This window comes from Herpailurus yagouaroundi, unplaced genomic scaffold (assembly GCF_014898765.1).
Source record: "Herpailurus yagouaroundi ecotype Mexico unplaced genomic scaffold, PumYag 180, whole genome shotgun sequence".
NCBI classification, from domain to species: domain Eukaryota; kingdom Metazoa; phylum Chordata; class Mammalia; order Carnivora; family Felidae; genus Herpailurus; species Herpailurus yagouaroundi.
Window position 1 is genome coordinate 12,702,835 of NW_024412411.1, and position 27,960 is coordinate 12,730,794.

At 39.3% G+C, this 27,960-nt stretch overlaps 1 protein-coding gene and 1 long non-coding RNA gene across 7 annotated transcripts in view; one reads left to right on the top strand and one right to left on the bottom strand.

Annotated features, from left to right (window-relative positions):
- DLG2 (discs large MAGUK scaffold protein 2) overlaps positions 1-27,960 on the bottom strand; it is a 2,103,489-nt gene that overhangs the window by 204,051 nt on the left and 1,871,478 nt on the right. The gene's annotated exons all lie outside the window — the stretch shown is intronic.
- LOC121039479 (uncharacterized) lies at positions 10,504-27,935 on the top strand. Its single transcript, XR_005794816.1, has 3 exons — positions 10,504-10,710; positions 11,197-11,275; positions 22,131-27,935. It is a non-coding gene; the product is annotated as an uncharacterized LOC121039479 (long non-coding RNA).

The window sequence follows — 27,960 nt, forward strand, 5'->3', positions numbered from 1 at the left end:
ATGTATTTTCTGGTACCAGATATGGCTAAACAAAGTAAGAACTAAATAAATATTTCACAAATAAGTGAATACGTGAATGAAAGAACAAATACTTGCAATTTATGGAATTCTTTATTAGGGCAAGCCAATGGAAGAGGTTATGGGTTTAAAAGAGAAAGACAGTTCAATACCAAGCCTTGACCCAACTGGTGAAAAGAACTCTACCTAGATGACAAAAACAAAAACAAAAAAACCCCAAACTTTATAGCTATTCTTTAAATTATTTCTTTTCTCACGTCTTAGGACAATGACATATCTTTGGTGGGTATAATATCCCATCTACCTAACCCAACAAGCTTATCCTGTTGAAGTCAGGTATTTAACACCCAATGAATTCCAATGGAGATTAGAGGTAAGCAGATGTCTGATTAACTTCTCCATTCCCCCAAAGCCTTGCCAGTTATGGTTATTTTTTCAGTTACTGGGTTTTTATCATTTCTGGACTTGCTTTATATATCAAAAAATGAATTGGATGTTTGTGGTGGTGGGTGATAAGGCCCCCTGAAGAAGGTAAAAGCAGAAGGAAATGTCAACATTTACTGAGCCCTTGCTTTTTTTTTTTCAGGCCCTGTGCTAGATTTTGTACATACAAAAAGAAAAATAACACACTCCACTGAAGGGTCTATATATGGATACTCAGTTCTTATTACTGGGTGTCATAATAGGTCTTGGTATACATATTCCTTATTTGTAATTTAGTTTTAGAAAGAATATGTATACCAGAGAAGGAAACAGATCCCTTTGGGTTTTCTCTCATGCACATATTCATGAAATTCCAAGTTTGTGTTGTCATAGATGAAGAAATTTTATTAAAAAAATAGAAAATCCCATCTGGTCTGTGAAACAGGTTTCTCTCGGGGATATCATGCATGTTTTTACAAATTCATCTCATTGGGTTGTTTCTGGGTGGGTAACTAAAAATCTGAGGGACAGATGGATTCCTTTCTATTGTTAACATATATAATACATATTATTTGGGAAAAATTTGGCAATATAAGTAAATTAATATTTCCAATAATAATATACTGCTAGTGATTTACTGATTTGCTTAAAAACTTCTTAAAACAATAGAAATGAGGCTGACTTTTGTTGCTCTTGGCACTTCAGCATAGTCTGGATCAAGGGCAAGAGAGCTGAGTAAATCCTGGCAAAGCCCCCTCCAGACTTTCCATTCTGTGCTTTTTAGAGGTGCAATTTCTACTGGTACAAAATAAGCACCTGCAAAGGACTGAAAGAGTGCTCATAAGACTTGAACAAGGAAGTTGATGAAAGTCTCCTCAGAAGTTTTGTAAATTTACATGCAAAACAGGGTCAGATAACCATAATTTAATTAAATTTTTTTTTAAATACAAAGAAAGTGTTTTTCTTTATATTTGCCTTATCTCTATAACAACTAAACAGGTTTGGAACAATGCTATCTTACACTAATTAAGAACATGGCCTCACAACATGGCATTTCATGAATATTAAATGCAAGTGTGTGAATTATCTAGTTTCAATTATGCTGTAACATTCCTGGCTTTCAGTCATGAGCAAATACTGTTTTGTATATAGAACATGCATTGAGATTTGTTTTTTCAGGAATCAGATGAAAGTAGGAGAAATGAAGGGGAGCCCACTGCTTGAATCACACACCCTGATGTAGACCTTGGAGGTCTGTATCTACTCACTTATTATTCAACTTTCTATCCAACATTATTGAGCCCCTCCTATGAGCCAGTCGATGGGAGGACAAAGAAAAATCTTGATCCTTACTAATGAGCTCCTTCTGGTGATGGCAACCCACATAAACAGATAATTATAAAACATGCCTAGAGCATTTGGGATCTAGCAAGAAGATGAAACCCACTGGTGGGGAGGGAGGGAGGGAAGAGAAAGGTCTTCTAGGAAGATTAAAAAAAAAGGAATAATGCTTCTTTATTTGTTTGTTTATCTGTATCCCTACTCATTTCCCTCTTCTGTATTATTCTGATGAAAATCATTTCATCTGTGAATATGTCAGTGTGTATCTCTATTTTAAAAATCATAATACTATTATCACATCTAAAATATCACCAACAACTTATCACCAAATATCCAGTTGGTATTCAGATCTCCGTCTCAGGAATGTTATGAATATTTTTTATAGCTAGTTTGAATTTGGATCCAATAAGGTTCATGGATTAAAATTAGTTGATGTGCCTTTTAAGTGGCTTCCTATGTCTCTTTTTTTTTTTTTTTTTTTCTTTCTTATTTGTTGAAGAAGTCTAAATTTTAAAAGTAGAGTCAGGAGTAAGACAAAGGGGAGGGGAGGAAGAAAAGAAGTCCAGAAGAATAGGTTGTCAGGAGCAAAAAACCCTGTAAAGGCACTGAGGTCTTCCTCACTTTTCTTAAACATACAACCTTCGTGACCATTCTCATTTTGGAAACACTGCTCAGTATGCACTATCTCCTTACAATGCTCTTATCTTCATATGTAGTAAATTCCTGCATCATCTTCAAGGTTCAGCTTTAGAAATTATTCCTCAACTTCTCAATCCCACATTGTCTTCACCCCCCTGAAGAATATATTACCTGGTATCTATTAGTTAACCATGCTAGTTGCTGGGCACAGAAGGATAAATGAAATCAAATCCCTCTTCTCAAGAAACTCACTGTGAGATATTTTGGGAAGAAAGGAAGTGATTCCATACTCGGGTCCATAAATGTACACTTTCCTATACAATTTAGTTGCAGCAAGTGCATGCTCATTGTATGCATTCCATAAATTGGAAAGCAGAATCAGAAAAAAGTTGGATTTGCTGTAAAATAGTTAACAAATAGTCTCGCTCTTTCAGTTTTCATTTAAAGATGGAAAGTAAAACTTTGCCAATAGACTAAATATTTAGGCTGTGCTTTATTGCTTTTTCTAATGTTCCTATGCTATGCAAAGATTATAAGAAGATTAATATTGAAAGATTAGATAATCAAATTATAATGAGTTTAGTTCCTATGGCTCACATTTCTCCTTTTTATACTGCTGTTGAAACAACTGAAGAAAGCAGTCTAAAAATGTATTATCTAGTCATATTTTTAAATGATGCTCTTGACTGTGGACAATCCAGGAATACTCTTTCATTCACTTAGGGGCGATTTTGATTTTAGCCTTTGCCAAGTTAAAAAAAAAATACATCTTCAAATTTACCACACTAGCACCTAACGCCAAGCCTTGCATATAATGAGCAAGAATGGATAATGCATGGGCTTTCCACCACTTTCTAGTTGTGTTATCAAGCCTTATTTTCTCCTCTCTTCTCATAGTGCTACTATGAGAGGTAAACAAGATAATGTGTGCAAAGTGTTTTGCCCACAGTGGTAGCAAACAAATGGGGAATTTAGTTATGATTGGTTAAATAAATAAATAAAATGAATGTTTTGCTCTTGCCCTTCCTACCCTATCCAAATCCCTGACCAATCTTTCCAGACAATCTAAAAAACTATCTCCTTTATCACTCTTTAAAAAATCATACAGGACTGTCTTAAACATCTTAGCACTTAATTATATGCTGTTTCTGGGTCTGAATGTTATTCTCAACTGTAGCCATAAGTTCTTAAAAAATAAGATGGGTCTTCTACAGCAGTGATGTCAAAATATTCAACACTAGCTGTGTCAGACATTAACTCTTTAGTGAATCTTCAGTTAATCAATGAGGTCTTTAGCTGCTCTGTCCTGGAGATGCATGAAAGCCCCGCATAAGGGCCTGGAATGGAGAATGGTCTAAAGCAGTTGGGAGGGAGGCACTCACGGGGCCCAGATGAGAAGCTATTTACCAAAAAGAATGTAAATATTCAGTGGTTTAAGAACCAGGAATACTGAAGGCAGCCTGAATATTAGTACTGGTCTCTTCGATACCTCTTTGGCACCCCTTATTTGTCAGAAACTCAAAACACTTACTGATGAGGTAAGAAATTCAGCCAAAATATATTTTCTCTTGCCAGTTCTCTACTTGTATAATTAAAGCTCAAAATAAAACAAAAAAGAGTCTATCTGGTTCGTGCAAACGGGAAGTAAAGTTGTGTCATGGGATAATGACACTTTTTAATACTTGGGCGCCATACATGCTTTTCAATCAACATTATCTACCATCCTTCCACTACCTTTAGTTGCTCTTTCTCTGTACTGAAAAGCTGTCTCATTTGAAGAGGAAGAAACCAGTGTCCCGGGGAAGCATTTCCTACATGGTTACTGAAGCCTTCTCTGACTGAAGAATGTTTTCTGAGTATGTCTTAGGTTCCTCACTGACACAGCTGGGTTGGGACCCCTTTCCCAAGACTGGCTGCAATTTTTCTGAACAGATTCACTACACCAGAAGCAAATGGCCCAAGGAAATACACTTGGATTCTGTGTATTGCCATTATTGAGTGTTGTTTGGAAAGAAGCTAGACCAATGAATATTTAGGTGCAAGCTCATTAGGTAGGCAGGTTGACAGTATTGAGATAAGCCTCATGGGTAAAAAAAAAAAATTATGATTACATGTGGATGCCATGAACAGTATGAGTGCGCTTCCTATAGAAAATAATTAAGTCTTGTCACTTCCTCTTCTATGCTGCAAAGGTGGAAAACAACTGAAGCACAGCTAATGGAATTTGGATCCAGCAGGTTTAGTGCAAACTGTTACCAAGTCCATCCACCAAAATCTTATCTAGAAGACTTCTTATTCCCTCAGTGGAAAGAAATGGGTGAAAAGTGGAAAGTGGTGAGTATTGCCCGAGGCTAAAGAACTGAAGGATTAATAAATTATACAGACTGTGAATCACAAAGTCACCAAAGTCTAATTTTGCTATAGAGCAATGATATTTGGCTAATGAATATTTTATTCTAGTCTATCTCTTTCTCACTGTGTTATATATACATACAACTGGCAAACACATCTAGTCAAAAGTGTCCCCATTTTATAGCTTCACAAATATCATGATAGCAATATGCAAATAAATTTGAGGCATTGGGTGAGTCATTATCCATCCTGAACAAGTTTCAGAAGCAAAGAGGGAGAAAAAAGATGATAATGGTATGGTCTAGCGCTAAAGTATTATAATTTTGAGCCAGAGGACATAAACTTTAAGGTTCATACCAAGTTGACCAAATCTGTAGTCACACTGTAAAAAATAAGAACATTTGACTGTGGTTTAGCTTAAAACCCAACTGCTATCAGCAACAACAGGTTTTGGTGAAACTGAGACGTTAGGTTTTCTGTTAATTATACCACTGGACAGATGGCTTCTGGCTGGTAATTTCTGCAGTAGTGCCAATATAAAGATCAGCAGAGTGTTGAACAATTACCTGGTTAGTTTTTGTTACTGTAGAGAGCTTTTATTCTCTACCTTGAAGCCTTTCCCTCTTTCTTATCTCTTGGCAAACCCCTACTCAACATGGAAGTCAGTTTAAGGACATGCACCATCATCTGCTTGGCCTTCTTTCCATTAATTCTAGTGAACATTTGTACATTATGTATTGTACATATCACAAGTTGAAGATGGCTTTGGATGCTGGGCCAGTGTCCATCATCACCACCATCCCCTCCTAATAGTGACAGGTGCTAGAGTTTGTTTAGGAACTCATAAGGTCATGGGGAGGCTGTCTTTATCCTGTTTAAGCTCTAGAATGGGGCTGGTGATTTGGTTTTATGTTTATGGGTAAGCCAGTCCATTCAAAGTGAATTATACTGATGATTCTCAGGATCTCTTTCTGGCTGTATATGACTAAGAAAACAAGTCACTCAGGAGCCACTGACAACTGTCCTGGGACCACGAGGGCAGTTAGTCTTAGGGTGCAGCTAATACCAAAAGAGGAAGCAGGATAAAACCAAAGGAAATGGACTTCTTGACAACCTGGTGAGCCATAGGATCAGACTTCTTGCGTTTGGCTTTACTGCTGTACTTTTAGGTTATAATCACCAATACATTCCCTTTATGAAGCAAGTCAGATTGAGTCATGGTTTCTGTTACTTGTACTATAAAGCAACCTTACCTGCTCCTGTTATGGCACAGTGAGAATCACACTGTGATAGAACAGTGGGCTCATGTGTTCATTTCTCTTGGATCATAAACTCCTTGAGTTCAAAGATTATTTTTCATTTTTGTAATCTTAGTACCTAGCAGGACATCTGGCACTGGTCTATGCTTAATAAATGATTAATAATAGACAAAAAAAAAAAAACACCCAAAACTAAACAAGTAAATAAAATAAGGTAATCTGGATTATTTGGGAAACATCTCTTTCCCAAGTATTTTGAATATTTTTAAATATTTGACTTGACTTCCCCATATGGTCAGATATCTTCCACAATCTATCCATAACCATTTCTTACTTTAATTCAATTCCCTAAAACTTTTTTTTCTCCTTTTTCTTCCTAATCGTATAAACAATGTATGCTCATTACAAAGTTTCAAAAGATACATAAAGTACACAAAAGAAAGTAAAAATCAATGGCGTCTATGCCACCCACGGCATATACTGCTAGGAGTTTTCAATGTGGAGGTTAAATGATAATTCTGTTTTGTCCTGTTTTTGTTTATGTTTTATCTCCTGGACCATTCCCAGTACCACCTCTGCTAAGAAAAATAAATGTGGCACACACCTTAGTCATCAGAGAGTCATCAGTTTAACTACTATATTTTCAGACCGAGTGAACATTTAGTGTAGTCACACTATGTGCTAAGTGTTTACTGTGCCAGATGCCTCCACATGGATGAGGGAATAGCTATTTACTGGGATATGAGTTATCTCATTTACATCCTCCCAACAGCCTTGACACAGGAATGACTATACTTGCTTCATAGCTAAGGAAAGCAAGGTGGTAAGATTTAGCACTAGGGAATACTTCCCAAGATGTACTTTTCCTTTGCATCTAGAAAACTACTTCATGAAGAGTAATGAAGACAAACCCAAAATCACTCTGTTAATTGCATCAGAGCTTTCATGGCATTAAAAATAATTTTTAAAAAACATTAAATCCTCAAGATTCTTAATAATTACAGAGATTTTGCTGCCTGGAACTCGTGGTGGTTAGCTCTTCTTAAGTAGGTCTTTGTATCTGATACAACAGAAGATGAAAAGGAGCCAGTGGGAGCATTAAGCCTGGATAGAAGAAGGGGTGTGATAATAATGGGAGGCCACACAAAGCCATTCGTTGCCCTAGCTGCTTTTTGAAACAGCCTGTAAGGCAGGGTTCCTCATGGAACCCTTAGGCAGCCTTCCATTAGTTCATAGCACTAAGGGTTACAACCACAATTTAAAACTGAGCTAAGAGAAGGATACCTGAAATTAACAACAGTCTCCCTGAGCAACTATACTTTCAAATGGCATAAAAGATAGATGATAGAGAGTTTTAATCCAGCTGACCCTAAAGGTCATCTTCCTAAATCAGTCTATGCCTCTGAACTGGAGGCATAGCCTTGATGGATCATGTTGCTGTCAATTCCAAAATGGAACTTAAAAAGCTTTTAGTCTGAGATCTTCATAGCTTTGATCACTTTCTTGCTCAAGTGACTTCTTTTGGCTTAATGGGAAAAAAGGTCAAAAGCAAAAACAAACCAAATTCCCAGAAAACCAACCCACTGGAATTTCAGCGTCACTATTCTGAAATAGAAATAAATATTCTTCAGCACAGATAGGATTGCCCTAACAGTTTAGGGGCCCAGAACAAGGACACAAGTGGAGGCCCTCAGACCTAGGCCAGCCCCTCTTCTTTGCCATTGTTTCTTCCTGCACCACCAAAGGGCTTTCATGTAGATGTGTGACCATCCCAACTCGTGAGTCCAAGCTCTGATAAATTATCGCCCCAGCCTCATCCCCCACTCCCAGGCAAACAGTAGCCTCTTGGTTTTTCTTCATACCCAGGAGTGGGCACACAGTACAACTCCTGCAAGTTGGCTCAGGATTGTTTGGGGAGGAAATTCTGGGACCCTATTTATTCCAAATGTCATCTAGGGAGCAAGATCCAAATGGGCCCACCTCTTGGCAAAACAGACTCCTCTAAAACTAGAGGCACAGAGGAAAGTTGCCCAGGTCAAAGGGCTATGGTGATTCAGGGTAACTTTTAAACCTTACCTTGAATTTAGTCGATTTATGACCTTTTAAATTTTTACATCTTTTTATACTAAGTTTTATATTTTGGTAAGAATTATAAAGAGAGCTTAGGAAAATGTGATCTTGATTGGCGTAGACCAAAAACGAGAGCGAAGGAAAAGGAAATCTTCAACATTATTTTTTTTTAAACCCCTTAAACTGATAGGGGTTAAATATGTGGGGAGAAGAATCAAAACAGATCCAGGGCCAAGATTCCAAAGTGGAACCATGTAGAGCGGGGAAAATCCTATCGGATAATTCCACCATGGTGGGCGCAGGTTAGATTCTAGAGTCAAACAGGTGTGAGTTCAAATTCTGCCATATGCCAATTTAAATTAGAAGTATTTAAATGAGATTTTCACTCATCTCATTTTCTCATTTGACAATGGGAAGCCAAAAACCTACCTGGTGGGGCTGTGGTAGGATTAAATTGCAAAGTAAATGTAAGACATTCAGTACTCTGCATGGGACTTAATAAACAATATTTACTATAATAATCAGGTACTTTAATGCAGTGTCAGGGCTGGAATTATGACCTAACCCTTGTTTAGCAAAAAACTTAGAAGGCTGTCATATATTATTTGGCATCAGTTTGTTTCCACGCTCCCCATTTGAAATCGTTTGTTCTTTGAACAAGGTAAGGACTTTGGATGTCATTCTAAGAATTAGTTAAAAGTAAACTGAAAGGCAATAATAACTCCATCTTCACTAGGTTTCCAAAATAAAAACAGAAATAAATTATCTAGCTGTAAGAACTATATCTTACTAACAAGAAAAAAATTATAATCTTCCCATTTACTGTGCATAGTTCTTTTAAAACCAACATCAGACTTCGTTAACCTCTTTTACAAAATTCAACTTGTAACAATAATCACTACCTTTTATTGAGTCCCCTTTGTGCCAAACAGCGTACCATTTGCTTTACAAACAACATCTCTCTGGTGTAATCGTGGTAACTTTCCCCTCCCCCATTTGACAGATAAGGAGAGTGAGATGCTCACCATGGCCACACAAACCCTTGCCCGTTTCACTCCCACAAGGCTGGAACCAGGCTCTGAAAAGCTCCTTTAAACCTCTTCCCCTTCACCCTTCCCAACCTCTCTCAAAGAAAATGATATATGTCACGTAAGCAAAATGTTAATGCCTCTTTGGCTTTTAATCCTTTGTTGAGAGACATGTTTTTGTGTGTATGCGCTCTCTCAGAAGGTTCTTGTCACAGTTCATGTTTGTCTTCCTGCAAATTTAATTGAAAATAACTCATGCTAAATTTTCTTTTGCTGCTATAAATAGATCATATTCTTGGTGGGTGGAGAAGATGAAAAAGCCACCACCAAATAAGAAGAAACTCAGTTTATTGAGATCAGTACATTGGTTTATTTTTTGATAAAACCATTCCAAATCAAAACCCAAATACTGTCACAAAATAAACCACGGGCCCTGGCATATGATTTACAAAAATGTGGTACAATAAAATCCAATGTACAATACATTGCAAAAGTACTTTATAACTATATTGTTCTTGGCATTAAAATATATTAACATTTTTAGGAACCTTCAGCTGTGTGTCCCAAGCTTTACAGAGCCTCATGAGCTGGTCGGACCATAAGATGCAGATGTTTGTTTATACCTGCAATGATTTGCTGAATTTGCTGTCTTAATCATTACTGCTGGAGCCAAAGGGCTTTGAGCTGAACATAAGACGAAAAGACGTTTTACAGACCCCGTGTGGGGCAGCCGTTTGTAGATTAGAAACCAAGTCTCAGGTTACACACCCCTAAGTGCCAACCACAATACATCACTCCTCTGCTCTTTTAAACAGAACTTCTTCAGAGAAATGGAAAATATGGAAAAGCTATTTATGGACAAAAGAAATATGCCTGAAAAATGTGTTCCTGGAAAAAGATATATTCCATATTCCTAATCTGCCAAGTTTTGGTGCAATCAGAAACTATACTAGGAAAGGAGAAGTAACTTTATTGGAAGCATAGTGGTACTGATGACCAAAATTTTTATCAGAAAGAAGCAAAGAGCAAGCTAAGTCCCTGGTAAAAAATAAATGCATCCATTCTTCTCAAAGAGATGCTAAAACAAGTTGCTTCCTTGAGGATAAAGATGTTCTTGTCAGATCTACAGATTCTACATCTAAAGAGAAAGTGCAATTATGCATAATAAGGTAAACACTTCGAACAGACAGTTATGCGCTCAGAAGACAGTAGCTCCTTGCTGGTGAGATACAGCAAATGTCAACAAGCCAGACACACTTAAACATTCAGAAAAATGTCTTGCTATTCCTCTCCATATATAATATGCCATATGACACCACAGTTAAATCTGCTACTGCCAAAAAAAAAAAAAAAAAAAAAAAAAGTACGTCAAGCTGTTGGTTTCCATGAAATTTGGACAGAGGCAAAAGAACGCAGCAGAAAGGAGTCCGGGAAGGTACAGCTTCTGTTTCTTTCCTTCAGAGGAGGAAATGACTTCCTATGGCTAGCTGACCAGGAGTTAGTGCTCACCCCTGCCTCTTGCCAGGACCCAGAACGAGGACCTGGAGCATACCCAGATGAGGATCAGAACGCAGCTTCAGGTATTCTTAATGGGGATAGGAAACTAGAGACAACAGTTACAAGTTACACAAATTCAACAGTCATGCCGTGTGCATTTGTTTGTCCTACGGGTGCGATGTACAGCTCTTTCCATACGAACCGGTCTTTTCTTTCACTCCCTTTCCACATCATCAACAAGCATGCCAAATGCAAATCTCTTCGGATTCTGATCCCATCCCGGCAAAATGCAGGGACTACCACCATACGGAGTTTCACAATAATCTCCGCAATGACAATTATTCACAGCCCCTCAGGTCTGTTTGCACAAAAGATTGCAATTTGAATCCTGTCTTGTACAGGTTCAGCTCTGTTGGAGCTGGTTACCGGGCAAACAGTCTGTTTTAAGATTTACCGATTGCTGGGGAGAGTAAGCTGGGGGGTGGGGATGGACAAACCACCCTGTACATACCTCCTGTTGGCAGCTAAGAAAAACAATTTCATGACAAAGAGACTTGTTCTTTTCAAAGCTCCTCCAACAAATGAAACTGACAGAATGAAACCTGAGAAACTTTAGCAACCAAAGAAAGCAGCCTTCCAAGGATCAAGGTGAATAATTGATTTGTCGGGTTTTGTTTCATCTTTTAAGCTATTTTGCTCATTAAAGAGGAACTGTGGAATTTGTCAGAAGCCCAAACACTGACACACACTTATGACAGCAAGTGCATACATATTCCAAACTACAGATTCATTTGCCAAGCTTATTCAACAACAACGATTAGCTGCAAAGCCAGGGAACTTACCGAGCACAAAATTATTGGAACAAAGCAGGGAGGAGGCAGGAGGCACCACAGGCAGCTTCTCCGTCTCCTTGGTGCCAGGTTCTCCTGTCTGCCGTCCGGTTCACACTTGCCTTTATAACTAAGACTCCGACAGAACTCACTAGCGAAACCTGATGAATTATAAAACAGCCCCTCCTAGACTCTTATATTTTACATCACAGGGGGTGACCATGCAGCATCCTCGTTCCCTGGGTACATATATTTCCTTGTAACTCATCCTGATAAATATATCAGCTTTGGGAGCAGTGACAGTAATTGGTGCTTGGGATGTACCAGCATTAACCAATAAGATGCTTTCCCACCATCAGTATTGCACCCCCATCCTCCACTTGTGTTCCCCCACACCTTGTTAAGGTGGATCCACCCAACCCAGTAGGGGGTAGGCAAAGATGGCAAAATGCAAAAAGCCCCTGCATCTCAAACACAGGCATAGGGAGCCATAGTATTCAGGGTTAATTCTCATCATAGTTCCGTAAAGATCAGCCCTCATGTTTGCATAGCATGTCACAGTGTACCAGACACTTCCACTCTCTCTGAGCCTCCTCTCAGCAACCAGGAGAGGTATACAGTATAAGGGAGCTGCCAGGGCTCAGGCAAGTTAAGTGACTTTGTTCAATTGCTCACCAAAATTGAGGGGTTCAAGGAACCCTGGCAATTAGCGAGAACACCTTTTTGCTGTGCACATGAGGAGCCCATAGCAAGAGAGATAAAGTGACTTGTCCAGAGCCCACAGTTTCCATGTGTGATTTGAGCCTGAACCCAAACCCAGGTCTTCTGATGTCAAGAACAGTGTTGTTCTATCCTACTATGCTACCTCTACAGCATGGAAGCCCTAAAAATGAGAAGGCATGCAGAAATCAGTAACAGTATCATTGATCGGCCCCAAATCATTAACAGGCAGCCTACATGGAGGAGTAGAGCAGTGCCTGAACTGTTCGTTTCCTCTCTGACAAGGTCAGCATTACGTCTTTGTATTCGTTGAATATCAATGCTAGAAAAAATTGATAATAATAATAGCTACTATTGAGCACATCTAATATGTCAGGCAGTGTTCTAGGTGCTTAGCCTAACTTAATTTTCAAAACATCCCTATGAGGTAGGTATTATCATGAACAACACATGGCACATGAGAAAACTGAGATTCAGAGAGGTTAACAAATCTAAGCAGGATCACAGCTGCTAAGTGGCAGGGCTGGAATCAGCTCCAGTCAACCTGGTGTCAGAGCCCACACTCTTGAACAGATCTCCCTTTCCCAGCAGTGACAGATGAGCACTGGGAGCAGATTTATTGACTATGGCCTTTAGTAGAAATCAGAAAAAGATTATAGGATTTGGAACCAAATAGACTTGTGCTTAAACCCTGCTTTTGCCACTTGCTTCCTGTAAAATGGGTTGCTTTATCTATAAAATGGGTTTGCTAATTCTTACCTTGTGAGATTAAGTAAACTATATCAAGAAAATACAGTGCCTGACTTACAGTGCATACCCCTAAACTGCTAACTATTTTTTTTATCCTACTTCTTTTTGGAAACTGGATTTCTGTCTCCTTTTCCCTTTAAATTGTCTTTGAAATGTCTGCTGGTGCTGGCCAAGGAGTCTTCCGATCTGCCTGCTGTGAAGAAGGGGTAACAACCCCAGAGACTGCAGACTGTCACCAGGGATACAGGGACTCTCTGCCAGAGAATGGCAGGCCTGGGGCTCTGCTCTGGGTTGCCTGTTCAGCTCCGTAGCTCCTTCCCACTTCACTTCCACTGTTAGTCAACTGAAGTCACCAGCTCAGGGAAGCATATTTATAGCAGTTAGCTGTTCACAGTGAGACCAACTTAGGCTTACTTCACCTGTTACAAACAAGCACCCATCACAAAATTCATAATGACAATGAGTTTTTGCACATAGTTACACATCTACTGCCATTAAGTCAAAGTGTCCCAAGCAAGGAAACAGGTATCTCTTTCTCGAAGGTCCCACTGCAAACTCTTGTCCTAAGTCAGTTTACTCTAGCATTTGGCCATCCATATAAGAAACTGCTATCTTTGATGTGTGCAATCAATATTCCTTGAGAGACATCAGTGGTAGCCTTCTATGGGACAAGGTGCTGCTATAATGTTCCAGGCTATGCAGGTTTAAACATGAGGGATTTTCTTAGCTATGTGTTTCTAGAGAATGGCTCAGTGGCCAAGTTAATTTGTTCACATATTAACTATCCCCTGCTTGTTTGTTTTTCCCTCTATGCATCTTACAAGGGGGTCTGGGATATGCATGGATGAGGCACCCCCTCTTTCATGACCGTACTTAATACTAGGCACTGTAGGAATGGGAGTATGCAACATAATGGGGGGGGGGGAGTGGTAGGGGAGAGGTACTTGAGTTTCTAAATGGTTTGAAAGGCCAGGTGTAAACACCATGTGTAGCAAAGAGTAAATAAGTGATAACTATGCTTACAAGATAAATGTTTACTTCCTATATATTGATGTGTGGGTTATTTACCACATGGCCTGACAAGGCTTGGTCTATTCTAAGTCTTTCCATGGAAATCATGGAATCAGCTCCCTGATCTACGATGACCCCCCAAAATTCCCTCCAGAGCCATGTCCTCCCTGTCCATTTCCCCACATTGCCTGACTATTCCACCATGACACAGCACATGAAAAATTTATATAGACAAGTGTTTATAGTTTTTATATTATAACACACTGCTCTGTTTCCATGTCAAGGATAATCATAACATGTATTCTGTCATAATTATCCCCTCATGCTACCAATTGCTCCCAGACACAACAAACTGCGTGGAGCCTTGAAGCTATATCAGTACTTTGCTGATATTAGTGGAAGTTGTAACATTTACTGAGCACTTAGTATGGGCTGGAAATGTGTTAAACTTTACTTGCAATTGACATTTAACCCTCACAGCATTTTCAAATGGGTTATACTATAATCTCTGCTTTGTAGATGAAGACTCTGTGACTGGAGAGGTTAGGTGACTTAATAAAAGGCACAGTCAGAATAATGACCAAAGTCTAAGACTGCAGAACCTACTCTCTTAACTATTACATCCACTGTGTCTAAAAAGCTGAGGTAGCAGGTAACATAATATATAAGTGCCTATTCTCACTGTTTTTGCTTCCTCATATCCTATTCTCTCCTTAACTGATTTAATTTACCTTCAAAATCCCACCAGAAGTGCTTTTATTAAGTAAGTAATGACAGGCTCACTAATAAGACCAATCGCCAGTGTACAATCCCATGTACTCCATTTCTTCCCAGCCCTTTGGCAGAATTAGTTACAACTTCCCTGAATCAACCTCCTTCCTTACTTGGTTCCTGAGACCCCCTTGGTTTCCCTTTTACCTCACCAACCTATCCTTCTAAGTCTTTCCTGCTGGTCCTTCTCCATTTCCAGATATTTCAAATTTATAGTTCCCCAGGGCTCATCATTCGACCTCTCTATTTGCACTCACTTGCTAGGCCATAGCATCCAGTCAAGGCTTAGATGCCACCTATAGTTTAAAGACTACCTACACTAGTCCCAACCTGTGCCCTGCACTCCAGACTTTTACACCCAGTTGCATACCACATCTAGGAATCTCCACTTGACTGTCTGATAGGCTTTTCATATTTAAAATGTTGCAAACCAGACTGTGTTTTCTTCTCCCAAATCTGTTGTACTCCCAATATGTTTCAAGAAATGACATAATCATTCACCCCATTGCTCTGGCCAAAAAGCTGGGAGTCATTCTTGACTCTTCTTTTTATCTTATATCCCACGTCTTACTCATCAGCAAATGCTGCTAATTCTGTCTTCCAAATATATTCCAAATCTTTCCTCCATCTCCTCCCCATCCCCAGTCTATACCACCATCATCTCTCACATGCGTCTCTATAATCGCCTCCTGTTTTATTTCGACTCTTGCCTTGCTACAAATTACTGTCCACACAGCAACTGGAGTGATTCTTTTAAAACAAAAATCAGACACTAGCAAAAATCACCTCCCTTGAGTGGTTCCCCTTTCACTTAGGATTTAGTCCTGTTCTGTAGTCAGGAAGGATTCTGCTCACATGTCTCCTCATAGAACTCTTTGACATCCTGCATAGTATGGCTTATTCCCTTCCCCTATTATTTTATACTTACTTGTTGAACTTTATTTTTATTTATAGTACTTACCTCTACTTCAATGTGTGTTATATATTTACTTGCTTATTTCATTAACGTTTCCTTCCTCCCACTAGAGTATAAGCTCCATGAGGTCAAGGGCCTTGTCTATTTTGTCTAAGGCTGAATCTAGCACTAGCACAGGGCTTGCCACATAATAGGTATTTAATATATGTATTAAAGGATGTGTTCAAAGTCCTATCTTTACTGCTTCTTAGTTATATATCCTTGCATAAATTTCTTACTGTCCCTAAATCATAAAGTCCTCAATTATAAACTTTCTTAACAACAACAACAACACCCTTACATTGTTCTGGTAATTTATAAAGTATTCAACCTGTCCTGTGACTGACTTTGATACAATTCCATGAGATTGATCAGTGCTATGAGTTCACTTGTATTCCCCCAAAACTCATATGTTGGAGTTCTAACCCCCTGATACCTCAGAGTGTGAGGTTATTTGGAAGAAGGATTGTCTCAGTTGTAATCAGTTAAGAAGTCGTCCTACTGGGATAGAGTGGGTCTCTAATTCAATAAGGCAAGTATCCTTATAATAGGGGGAAATTTGGACACAGGTGTGTGCATAGGAAGAACACTACGTGAAGATTGGAGTCATGCTGCTAAAAGCCAAGGGATTCCCAGAAGCTAGAAGAAAAGCCTGAAACAGATCGTTGTCTAGCACCTTCAGTGGGAGGATGGCCACGTTGATACCTGATTTCAGATTTCTGGGATCCAGAACAGTGAGATGATACATTTGCGTAAACCACCCAGATTGTGGCTAGTAGCCCCAAGAAATTAATACAGTCAGTCAGATATCCTCATCTGACATGTGAGGAAATGCAGCTTAGTAAAGTTGAGAAAGCTGCTCCAGGTATCACAGCTAGGAATTTGTAGGGCCTGAACTTAAACCGGATCTGTGTGACTTCAAACCTATGCAGAGCAGAGGCAAAGGTCCCTAGAGGCTGTCCCTTACCCTCCCCTCCAGAGCAGGGTGAGCAGAGTCAGTAGGGTGTATGACCTTCCTTTATGATAAGATTATGTCTTTCCTACTGTTTGTTTTCTTCCTATTATTTTTGCTATTAAATTGTCTTTTTATTTCTGAAATGACAGTGAGAATAGATCTTAGTTTTTTTGGTCTTTTTTTTTTTTTCTGTGTTTTTCATTTTATTGGCAAGATAAAAAGCTGGTAATTCTGTTGGCCTATAAAAGTTTGTTCTGAAATGTTTCTGGTCTATGAATTATAAAAGTTGAGGAACAGCTGTTCCAATGCTGTCCCCTTATAACAAGTAAGAAAGCCCTTCACATGTAGCAACATTTGGTGGTGGGTAGAAAGCTTTTCTTTCAATCAGCTGAAAGGGCCCCTCCCTGCTCTGATAAAAAAATCTGTGCTAATGGTCACACTCTCTCATTTTAATACCAATAAATTAATTTTGTATAATCCCATGCAACAAAGTTATATAACTGAATTTAACAATATTCATTTGTAACTGAATTTAATGTCATTCAGACTTTTTCTTAGTCTTCTCTCCCTTCTTCCTGCTTTGTTAGTGAGTATTTTCTATTTGAGTACAATTTTGATTTGATCCATTTTCTTTGCGTTCAGGACTTATGGGTCTGTGAAAACATCTGAGGATTAAATGAGATCACCTCTGTTGAGTATCTATAACATTGCCAAAGCTCTCAGTAAATGCTACGTCCCTTTAAAGAAAGAGGTAAAGCTTTATGTGTCCACGAGGGAAGTAGCTTTATGACTGAAGGAGATTTAAAGCAACTGGATGACTCTGCAGGATCAGCCAACCTGAAGAGTGTTAATGAACTTTATCCTTTTGTTGAGCATGCAGTGATCCAATAGACAGTTTATAAAAATTATGGTAGTCTATTTTTATTAATTCATGCTCATGAATATGTGTGGATTTATATAGGTGCGCACCTGTGAACATATATATACGTGTGTGTGTATATATATTTTAATATAAATTTTAATATTTTAATATTAAAATTTTAATATATTTTAATATAAATGATTTTAATATAAATGATTGACTTAAGTCTGTATATCCTCTTTAGTTTCTAAGAAATACAGAAGGAAAAAGCCTTCATACATACATACGAAGGATTGCTTTCTTCATTTTACCATTATATGGTTCCCTATAATCTCATTAATATCCACTAATTTGTCCTGTCTTGGGGAACTTCAGTAAAGACAAAATTTCAACCCATCTCTTTGCAAAGTTATGTCAGACTTCAAATCAATGAAGAAGGAATTCCTTCATTTCATGAGTATTTATGGAGGGCCTAGTATGTTGCAGGTCTGGATTCCAGAAGAACAATATATTCAAGGTCAAATTTTCTGTTCCCTAGACTCTCATTCTAGGGATTAATGAGCAGATAATGGTTAACTACACAATGCATAGATTATTTAATAAGGTCTTTCATTAAAGTGCTATAGGTGTGTACAGGAAAGGTATCAGACTTACTTTTGGGATAAAGTCAAGAAGGCTTCCTGGAAGAGGTAATGTCTAGGCTGATTTTTTTTAAAGTTTATTTATTTTGAGAGAGAGAGAGAGAGAGAGAGAGAGAGAGAGAGAGAGAGAGGCAGGGGAGGGACAGAAAGAGAATCCCAAGCACGTTCTGTGTTGTCAGCACAGAACCCCAACGTGGGGCTCAATCTTATGAACTGTGAGATCATGACCTGAACCAAAATCAAGAGTCAGATGCTTAACTGACTGAGCCACTCAGGTGCCCCTAAGCTGAATCTTGATGGATGACTAGGAGATGTCCAATTACGAAGGAGATATTCAATCAGAGTGAGAAGCGCGTGGTAACACAAAGGGCTGTGGTGGGGGTGGGGACAAGAAGTTGATCATGGATCTCTATGGGAGTGGAGTTTTATCCACTTACCACTCCATAACCTAAGAATGTGTAATGGGGAAAAAACTAGCTTTAGAGTTTAGGAATACCAAAGAACGATCATTCTTTTTTCATGAACTTCTTCAATGCAATGAAGGCTAAAATGGAAAATGTCATGCTTTATAGTTAAACAGACCTGATTCATTCAACCTGACCTTTGCAAGTTGCTTAACTTTTCCAAATTGATTCTTTGTTCATTTTCTATAAAATGGGGACGGTAGGACCTATTTAATATAGATGTTGTGTTATTTTGAAATTAAAAATGTAGGGGTGTCTGGGTGGCTCAGTTGGTTAAGCATGAGACTTCAGCTCAGGTCATGATCTCATAGTTTCTGAGTTCAAGCCTCACGTCGGGATACATGCTGACAGCTCGGAGCCTGGAGCCTGTTTCAGGTTCTGTGTCTCCCTCTCTCTCTGCCCCTCCCCTGCTTGCATTCTGTCTGTCTGTCTCTCTCTCTCTCTCTCTCAAAAATAAATAAACATTAAAAAAAGAAATTAAAGATGTAAACTATCTTGCTACCTGCCACAAAATGGACACCAGAGTGAACCTTAATTCGTATCTTAAAAACACTTGTGTCACTCATACCAATTCTTGTTTCCCATTGAATACTTGTGATTTCCTCCTAGACCAGATGTCTTAAACATTTGATTGCTGAAATCATTTTAAATTTTTTGAGGACATACCCTCATGATATAAATATTTATACAAATTGTCGGACGTACAGCTATAGTGCTATGGCACAGTGTGTACATTATAAAACCTACATGGGAACAAAAATTTAAGGGCTGAGATGAAAAATTAATATAGAGAGAAGGGCTATCATCTTGCATACTCTTGGGATGTATATACTCATTTTGAAGAATACTAAGAAAATACTAGAAAGAAAGATCCAAACTCATTTTTCATGGAGCACCTAGCAGCACAGACCAAGTTCTAAAGACACATCTAGAAACTGAAGAGCCAACATTGGGGCATTAGGAAGAATAGAAAAAAGCAAAAAACAAAACCCAAAAACTGTGTGGCTGACTAATGCCATTACTTGTCCAACCCAGTTTTTATATTTTTTAATTTTAATATACACTTTAATAAGAATAACAGTTTAATATAGTAGAAATGTGTATAAACAACCAAATGTGACCGCCTCCTTTTCCAAATGTCCATGGCAAGTAGAGAGTAGACAGATTTCTTAACAGGGTAATAGTAATACTAACTCTTTGCTGAACACTTATAAGGAGCAGATACTATGCTAATCACTTTAGGTATATTTTCTTATTTCATCCTTATAATAATTGGAACACCACACTGCATCTCTCTAGAGGGTAATAAACATATTTTAGGGTATGTTGGGAGTTTGCAAACCATGGCCTGCAGACCAAATCTGGCCCACTGTCTGGTTTTGTATACTGTGTAAGCCAAGAATGGTTTTCACATTTTAATTGGCTGAAAAAAAAAATCAAGGGAAGAATATGGCTTTGAGTCACATGAAAATTATACAGTATTCAGATTTCAGTACCCATAAATAAGGTTTTATTGGAATACAGCCATACCCATTCGTTTATGTACTATCTACGGCTGCTTTTACATGACAATAGCAGAGTTGACCAGTTGCAATAGAGACCATATGGCCCATGAAACCTAAAATATTTAGGATCTGGCCCTTTACATGTTTACAATATGCTGACCCCTAGTTCATGTGAATGGAGGTACCTGAATTACGCAGGTTGCAGCTTGCATGGTTGTCCAGGTAATAATCCTATATGGAAATGGAGGCTCAGAGAGAATAAGTCATTTGTCCATTCTGTGAGGAAATGGCAGGACCAGAGGCTTCTACGGCATATTTTAATGGCTGAAATATGTCCGTATTCCTGCAGAGAGTTCAGGCCTTTTCTCTCTCATGATCTCTTCTGACGATATGACCGAGCCAGTTACCACCAATACAACTTCCCCACTGTCTTCTCTGTGCTCTCATGCCTAGATTTTAATATTACGGTGGCTAAGGACAGGATAGGGTGGGGAAGGGGTCAATGGAACAAAAGCATAATTCACTCTTTTCTAACTATCTCCTTGAGCCTTTCACATACACACTTGGTCCCTGAGTATGAGGCTTTGCCGTCTCTGGCTGAGCTGAAAGTGATGAAAAGGGCATGTGATGGAAAGCTGGAAACCTCATTACTGGCTCTTTGCCTACAGAAACTCAGCCAGCTTATCTTCTTTCCCAAGGAACTTCAAACTTGCACTGGCTCAGCTGGTTCTTTCCAGGTGCCTAGAACAAGCGGCTCTGCCCAGCTGAGATCAGAAGTTGACAGATGAGACTCTGCACATTGTTTTTCTGTCCTGGAGAATATGTCCCATTTTCCTACCCCTCATTGTGCCAGATCCTCCTAGGGTCCCAGCCACTCCTGGGTTGTAATCTGGATACTATAAAATACAAGGCACAATAACTTCTTCCTGGACAGTATTCTGGAGGCCCAGATACATTAACATAATTTCTTTGGCTGCCCAATTATAGCCAGAATCTCACTTCTGAGCAGGAACTACTAACACTGGCAAGGCATCAACTGTGTAAAGTTGTGGGAACAGCTTTCACATGGGTTAATCTCACTGAGTCCTCCCAGCAAACAGAGATATATTATTCCCATTTTAGAGATAATATCACTAGGATCCGAGAGGAATTAAGGAGCATAGATTTTTGTATACACTGGTAACATGGTAGGTCTGGGCTTCAGTCTCGAGCTCTCTGGCTCCTAAATGCCTGTCACTTCAGTAAAGGGGCCATCCATGAAGAAGTCAGAGTTTTGCCATGATGGTCACTAAAAGCAAGCAAACAAACACCCCCTCCACTCTTCCCCTCCAAATCGTGGCATGATTTATACTTGGGATACAGCTCAGTATTATGGCTTTCAGTGAGGCACAGAGTTTAAACTTATTAGCAACCTGATCCCCTGTTAATCTGTAAAATGGGAATAACAATGTGCCTCTTGTTGGGTTGCTGTGAGGATTATATAAAGAATATAAGTATTCTGCTTATATGAAATGTTTAGAATACAGGCAAGTCTATCCAGACAGGAAGTAAATTGGTAGTTGCCTCAGGTTGGGGAAGGGATTGGGAGGAAATGGGGACTGACTGCTAATGGATATGGGTTTCTTTCTGGGGTGTTGAACATGATTGAAAGTTGATTATGGTGATGGTTGCACAACTCTGTGAATATACCAAAAATAAATAAATAAATAAAACCCAATGAATTCTATACTTTAAATAGGCAAATAATATGGTATATGAATTTAAAAACTATGTAGATAAGGTGCTAACACAATGTCTGGCACAGAGCAAATGTTTTATAAATACTAGTTTTTGTCATTATTGCTTGGAGGCAGAGACTGGCTGGTTCACCAAAATCATTTCCTCTTCCCTTGGAGCACAAAATGAGACCCCACCTAGAAGTTAGGTGTGCCCTAGTGTCTGAGTTCTGGCCAAGGGAATGTGAGTTCTGACCAATGACATGGAATGGGCCTGGTCCAATTCCCCTTGAAAGACTTCATGTTCTCTCTCTCTCTTACCAGCTCGATGCAAATTAATCCTTGAACTTGGAAGTCACATTTGAAGATGGAGGAGCCACATACAGCATAAAAAAAGTATCTGAATCATTGCCCTGAGAAAAGTTAAAACAAGTTTTGGACTTGATGAAAAAGAAAACAAACTTCTGTTGTGTTTAAACCATTATTCATCTTGAGATTTTATTGTTACAAGAACTAGTATTATAACTAATATATTATAGTTATAGTTTTAACTCTTCCAAATTGACTAAAATAAATTGACTATGGATTGGCTGACTATGCTGGGTCAGGAAAGGTCCAGCCATTCCTTCAATACTGTCAAAAAGTCATTGGACAGTCTGAGGAGCATATGCAACTTCTAAATAGCTTTCACAACAGGGGATCAGGATCTGAATCCTTGTTCTCCCCTCCAGTCCTCTCAGGAAGGGCCAAATTAACAGCAGGCAACATGCAATCAGACCATGAGCACTGGTAGGGTGTGGAGAAAACTCAGTCAGCCCTGTGACTGTTGCTCTGCACTTCTGTCCTGCTCTCCTTCATGGAGGACAATGTACCCTATTCTCTTATTTGATAAAAAGGGAAAACAGTACAAATCAAATATTGTGACTCAATCAGATTATGTACCACCCTTGCTCAGTGCTTTCTAAAACAGCAGACTTCATTTTGTTAATGTAGAAAGCAAAGAGAGCTATTAGCTCTCCTGGCGAATAACACCAAATTATTTGATTGTTATTGTCTCTCATTCAGAAGATTGGTTGTCAGAAGGAAAAGGTCTGAGTCATGCTGTAGAAAAGGTGAACAGAGGATATGCAACCACCACCAAAAGGTGGCAGAGTGGAGAGGGAACAACTACTGTGGAGAGAGGGGATCTCAGGTTTATGAGCCCCTTCCCTCTGTCAAATGGGGCCAACAATGCCTTCCTACCCTTTCTCTCAGGAGGACACTGTGAAGACTTTACCAGTGTAAAGTGAAAGTACATTCAGATATGATAAAAATAGTTAATGATTCCTGAGTATTTCCAGTGAGGTTCTTACATATTGCTTGTTTAATCTTCTGAACAAGCTTATTACATTAGTGTTATTAAAAACTAGCCCCTCTTATGAGATAAGGAAACTGAGGCTCAAAGACGTTAAATAAAGCAGCATCTCCATGATCATCTAGGTGGCAAGGAGCAGAGCTGGGACTCTGAGACCTGAGAGTCGCCAAAAGCTCACGTCTCTAACCACCATAGCCTTCCCGACTCTGTGCCAATGAAATGCACTCATCACAGTGAATGGCACTTCTGCTGGAGAATCCAGAATGCCCAAAGCCAAGATGCCTACGCTTGGCTCATTCCACAGGCAGTGTCCTACAAGGTGGCTTGTACTCAGGCATATGAAGGGCCTGAGAAAATAATGAAACAGATAGGAAAAAGGGAAGAACAAAGACTACTGTCTTGGGCTCCAGAGACTAGGCTGCCTAAACACAATTCATAAAGTCATTCACGGACTCAGACCTCATAGATTTTGAATATCAGATCATTGAATCTGACGTGAACTTCTAGAGAGAAAGCATCCTTTCTTGCTGAAAACAGCTTCCCTTCTCCAGCACAGAATCATAAAGAAGAAAGAATCTGAATTTCTCCCTGCTTCCTTCTTGCCTGAAAGTTTCTTTTTTCCCTCAAACTCACAGTCCCATTGTTTCTCTTATTTCTTCTTAGTATGCTCTGTTTAAACCAGATGGAGCAGTAGCATTTTGAAACTAGTCCCGAAGCCCAGGGGACTTGCATCACAAATAAATAAACAAATGAACAATTCAGCAATTGGTAAATCAGGCAGAATGAGTTTAACAACTGAGCTGGAAAAGTAGCTGAAAATCTATTCCCTGATGAAAGATCTGAATGTGACCCAGGTTCTCTTCACCTAACAGGCAACCACACTGACTTCTTTCAGCAAACCAGGGACTGAAAAGAGAAGCAGTAGGGAGGCAGTTATGAACAGCTCCACAGAGATATTTGGTGGCACTCTGGCCACTCTGTATTACCAGTAGGCTGATACATTATCCCATGGTTGCTATGAAATATTTGTTCACCACCTATAAAGGCAAGACATTTTCAAGTGCTGCTTTTCTTTAAATATATTCTCCTTCCTTTCAGTCTTACATAATTCAACTATCATCCCATGTGAGGCTTAATTTAAAGAAAACCATAAGTTGAGTTAATTCACTGTGAAGGGTTATGGAAGTTATATTTATTCCAGAGAGTCAGCAGCTGTGTAATGGGGTGTCTATTATATGCCTGACCTACTGCCAGGTTCTGGGAACACAAATATGAATAAGACTCAGCCCCTGTCCTTAAGGAGTTCATGGCCTCCTGAGAGAGAGATGTATTCAAAAACTAAGTGAAAGAAGTGTTATAGCCATTAGGGTAGAAGAGTTGTTTAGTGATCAGCTCTGAGGAGTGAGGGAGTATGTGTGGGGGAGGGGCAGAGGACAGGGATGGCAGTTCAGCAAAGGAGCCCTCTGTCTCTGCGTAGAAGATACTAGAAGCTGACGTCTACCAAGAAGACAGGTTGAGATGATGGTCTGGGCAGAGAAAGCAGGAAGAATGGGGGTGGCCATGCACAGTGTCCCTGTAAACACTTGAACGCAGCTGGGAAATAAGGTCCTGGGGAAAGAAACAAGAGGCAGGCCTGGGGGCCAGGAGATGATCCTTCACTGCCCTGTGGGTCATGTGAAAGAGTGTGGTCTCTATCCTAAATGTTGTGGGAACATCTAAAGGACTTTAAACAACAGAGTAAACAAGATCTGATTTGTACTTTAGAAGATCACCGTGGCAACCATGTGGAGGCTGGGCTGGAGGTGTTGAGGCTGGCAGCAGGGAACAGTCAGAAGGCGAGTGCAACAGTCCCAGGAGGGAAGGATGGGGCCTGATCTCGGGCAGCCGCAGTGGGGATGTAAACAAAGAGAAAGAGGGCAGATGCTAAGAAGGCAGAAATTTGGGCTGGAGATAATGAAATCTGGGTTCTAGTTCCAGCTTCGGTATAATCTCTCCACGTAACCCTACATGAGTCCTTCCCTTTTTTGGCCCCTGTTTCCCAATTTGTCAGGTCAGAGGGAGACATGTTATGGTTGTATATGAGAAGGCATGTTATTCATGTATTTGGTCATTATTATTCATTCATTGGGTAAGTTAATTAATTGGTCAGGGAAGGCACTCATTCCTTTATGCATACTTTTGGGAGTCTTGCTCTAAAAAAGCAACATGGTACTACGAAGAACTCAAAAGAAAGATGCAACTTGAAGTCCACAGCATTTGCTGATCATCCTTTAGGTGCAAAATATGTACCACACTGTCGATACAGGTAAGATGGAAACAGAAATGGCCAAGGTGTGGTCTCTGCTCAATTAGAGGGAATGAAGCAGTCTGTGATTAATTCATTTTAACAAACACTGACTGAGTGTCTATGTGCTGAGTATTGCATCTTCCACAGTAAGGAAAAAGAGGAATACAAGAGGAATAAGTCCCTGCCATGAAGGAGTGCACAGTCACCAATAGATGAAGTAATACTGCTTTTAGAGAGCTGCAAAGCACTGTGAGAGCCAGAGATAGAGAATCTTACCAAATGTCCATCTTTGATCTTTGTCACGGCAAACAGGAGCATGAATGCTCTTTTCTGTGATCTAAGACTGCTAACAGTTCCCTTCACGAAAGCAGATGAAGCAAGGAGTCATTTACTTTTACTTAAAACAAAGACCTTTCTATGGTGAGGTCCTATTATCAGGTGTTCCATATAAGAATAAGGCATGCTCTTTGCCCTCAAAGAAATCACAGGTCAGTGTGCATAACATTTTGTATTGTGGGAGGAGAAATAAGAAAAAGTTCTACTCTTTCTACCAAATAGTCCAAAGTACCTTCAACAGCACCTAGCATATAATAGGTGCTCAATAAAGTTCAAATGAGGTGAACACTTTCAAATTTGTTACTACAGATACTATTTGTTAAAGAAAGAAAATGAAGTTGACTCTAAAATAATAACACATACCTGACATTTAATTATCCAAAGAATTCACTCAGGAAAAATCACTTTTACGTAAGAAGTCATGAGTAATTAATCAAACAACAGGCAACTGGCTTGTTGTAATATTAATTCAAATACGGTTTCTAAGCAGCAGGTCTACATTCCCAAAGTCTTGAGAAGCAGATGGCATCTAATTTGCTTTAAGAGGCTTTGATTGACCACACTTGGTTCTTTAAGCCAGGGTGAGTTCAGTTTTGGAAGCATTCATTAAGAGAAATAGCTTCCAACCCCTTAAATAAAACAAGTGGTTTCTAAATGTATAGTCTGGAAAGACCATACTTGGGAATGGTCTTGCTTAGACATAAAATGGAGTGTGTTAGGGGTATGGAAGGAGAATTCCACTAGTAGCCTACTGAGAAAGGGTGTTGACTTGACAAATGAGATCACATGCGTAATTAACCTTTGACAAAAATTAAAGGGGCTAACAGTGCTAGTGAAATTAAAAACAAACAAACATGCATCACATTGTGACATTTTTTTTCCTCAACAGAGAAGCCCAGAGCATTGTGATCCAGCTGGTAAGAATTCTGACATGTAATTTAGAATCTTTAACCAGTAAGAAATGATTCTAACGGACTTGGCAATAGGCCTGGCTCATGGACTCTGTACCCTGTTACAGATGTGAGGTGGCCACCATATTGCCTACCATTGGGGAGAAGAAGCTCTGGTAAAACAGCTGTCTCATACAGGGACTTTGGTCATAAGCTGGCTTTTGGTCACAGGGTCTGACATCTGGCCTCTGCCACTTACTGAACTGTTAGGATCCTGGACAAGGTGCTTAACTGCACTTAAGCCTCAATCCCCATCTGTAAATGAAAACAGTAATGCCTATCTCATAGGGTTGTTACAGGGAGAGTACATGAGATAATAGATGTAAACAGCTTGGTATAGTGCCTGGCACATAACAGGTCTGGTAACTTAGTATTATAATTAGGATTGCTGAAAGGGAATTTTTCTTTCCACAACTGGCTAAAAAACCTTGTTTCAAATACTTCTGAGACAGAAATAAATATATGGATGATGGATTTGCAGAAATGGGAGTGGGTGTTCCATTGTAATATAATTGTAATGTGCTGAAAACCACAGCAGTCTTGTGCCAATCACAAACCCTTTCTCATAGTAAGATTATTTTGTGAGTGAACCTGGAGAGTATCTTATTAATTACGTGCTTTAATGTTCCATTTCGTAATATGAGTCTCTTCTGAATTCTATTTAATGATATAATACAGAGAACTGTACCCGGGAAGGACCTTGGTTTGAATCTCACCTCAGTCACTTAATGGCAATGTGAGCTCTGGCAAAACAAAAACCTTTCTGAGCCTCAGTTTCCACATCTATAAAATAGGGATAATCTATTATCTATAAAATAGGGATGATGATGATCATCATCATCACTTTTACTGAGTTTTTTCTTTGTTCCAAGTTCTACCAGCCTTTACTAAATTATCTCACCCTCACTACATGCTACGTTGCCTTCTAGAAGTGTGGTTGTAAAGGCAGGGTCTGTAGCCAAGAGCTCAGAACCAGACAGTTGGGATCAATTGAGTTGATAGCAGAGGGCTGCTAAATGATGACCAAAAATATCAAAAAACTCTTGCTGCTTTCGAGACAGTCAGGTCTTTGACAGGTGGACAGCAGGCTGCAGATAGAGGTCTAGCAGGGAAAGGAAAGCTTTGTGAATATACATAAACATCAGAAACTTTGGGACCTGCAGTCAAACCTCAACCTCCAAGGCTTATCACAAATAACTACTTCAAAGATGTCTAGAGCAAACATCT